The sequence below is a fragment of the Halyomorpha halys genome, unplaced genomic scaffold (genome assembly GCF_000696795.3).
Source record: "Halyomorpha halys isolate HHAL.00 unplaced genomic scaffold, Hhal_1.1 Scaffold138.1, whole genome shotgun sequence".
Taxonomy (NCBI): domain Eukaryota; kingdom Metazoa; phylum Arthropoda; class Insecta; order Hemiptera; family Pentatomidae; genus Halyomorpha; species Halyomorpha halys.
Window position 1 is genome coordinate 28282 of NW_027115565.1, and position 2564 is coordinate 30845.

The window sequence follows — 2564 nt, forward strand, 5'->3', positions numbered from 1 at the left end:
TTAATTTGATTTATTTAATATTTTAAAGACATTGGATTTAAAAATAGTGAATGATCGCTGGTCGCGGTGTCAACATTTCAATACATGTTCACGCAGCATCATTGTATTATCGCAGAGGGGAGAGTAGAAGTATAAGCTAGAAGACATCACACGCATTTTTTCGCACGCAGTTCACAATTCGCATTCCCATAGACTTATGTAGGATTTACTTATTTCTGTTTATTTTAAATATAGTTTTCATTTCATATTTCTTTTTCAATATCCATTTTATTTATTAAAGAAAATTATAAGTGCTTCACGCATCCTGTATTAAATAAATCAAAGGTAAGTTCCACGACTATACTTTAACGACGGGGCAGAGGCTGTGAGCAAATAAGTTTTCGCCTTTCTCCCCAACAGTCAACACCTATACTGGAATAAGTACATTTGTTTTGTTAAAAACTCTTTTTATTAAACTAGAAGAAGATGAATGGTAAAGCCCGAAGACTGGATTAAAAACTGGAACTTATATCCCGTTCTAATATTACTTTATTTCAGTCATGGTTGATCTATTATTATTTTAAAATTAAAAATAAAATAATATTGATGAGACATTGATAAAATGCCCATTCCACCAATTTGATTGCCGTGCCTTCATTCCGCCCGTTTGTTTTCACGCTTAACAATAAAGTCGTGCGGGACATGACCTTGGTATTACAAGGCGTACACTAGACAATGTTTATTATGAAGCAATTTTTTTCCTTTTCTTTGTGCTAGGTAATGCTTAAATCATTTTGTCTGTCATACAATGGTAAGATAAATTTCTTCTTATTTGAATAATGATAAAAGAAAAAAATATGAATTCAATGTTGGTTTCACCTGACCTAATTGCTAGGTTTTTAGTTGTTTTTTTTTTGTTTTTTTCCCACATGGTCTAAATCCAATTTATATGATATAATGAACACTTTAAAGTATAACAGAAGTCAAGGCCGGTAATAATTTTATTTGTACAGGCAGGAGTTTTAAATATAATTTTATATGATAACCTTATCTTTTATTTAGTTATTGTTTATTAGCATAAACGTTTTTTTCCTACAGCTCCTTGTATTTTTCTTTTAAAAATTATAGTCCTCTGAAAATTCTCTACATTCTGAAAACAAATAATAACGTACTTAACTTAAAATAGAGACGTATTAGGAAAAATAAAGTTTTTTATTTCATTTAGTATTTTACGTATTCAAAATATATTGCCATAGAGTGCGGTTACTTTCTTTACTGAGGTCAGACTATTCTACAGACCGACCGAAACATTTGAGAGTTGTTTTAAATCAATTCCTGTCTACGGTACAATCTAAGGAATACCTCAAACACAAAACAAAAAAAATGTCGGCTCCACCAAAAAAAATTCAATTATTCAAGCAGAACAGCGATTTGTATTTTTGAAATAGGTATTTATTTATAGTATAACATTTTAGTGATGTTTTTATTTTATTCTTTTCATCACACCTTTTTATAATGTGTATTATTTAAAATACTTAAATACCGACTAACTTATATTAAAAAATATATGGTGCTTGCAATTCGACCACTATATATACATGAGGAGAAGATGGACGGGGTATGGTCAACAAATAAACAAAAACTTATTCATTTGTCTCTTTTTTTGTTTATTTGCTTACTGCACCTCCCCTGAGAGTGCCATAACGTTAGATTTTAATTTTTTCTTTAATGAGTTTTTCTACATCTAAAACTTTTTATACATGATAGACTATACTGAATTAGATCTAGATGAAATACGTGGTACCTATTTCTTGCTGTGACGTATTGTAAAATATTATTCAAGATCTCTTTACCAGCTTTATTTAGTTTTATTTGAATATTTTCGATTATATTTACATAAGTTATGCTTTGTTGAAGTTTTATAACGATGCGCGTTGGTCTTGAATTTAGTTTTAGAGTCAAATTTATTTTAACTTTATATAATGTATGGAAGTTAATCTTTTTGGCAAATAAGACGAAATATAAATTCTTTGTTTTTGATTTAAATCATTAATACAATTTTTAGAAGTACGTACTCTTACTATTCATCTTTTCCTCTAAAGATAAATCTTAGTCATATATATTTTACTGAGATCATATATATTTTTTTTATTTTGCGGTGTGATGGAAGGTAGAGGGCCACTTGTTATACAAGATAAAGTAAAAGTTATAGACAAATAACGGACAAAATATGGATTTGACATCTCATCATGAATAAGATATTCACTAAATATGGATTTGACATCTCATCAGAAATACAATATAAACAGTTCTAATAAAGATTTTTACTTACAAATGAGGTTTTTTTTGTTTCACTTCGGTCACTTTGCTCGATCATATATGAACCTCAGTAGGCACTCTTATAGAAACGTAAGTTTGCTTGATTTTTAATTTTTTTTTCTAAGCAGTTTGTAAATGTCATGACGTTTTTATTAATTTTAGTCTTCAGTGGTTGTGTAATTTTGGAAATACTACTCTTTTTTTTAGCTTATTTTTAAAAAAAATATATATTTCGTATAAAAATATGTTTTATATACATATATTTT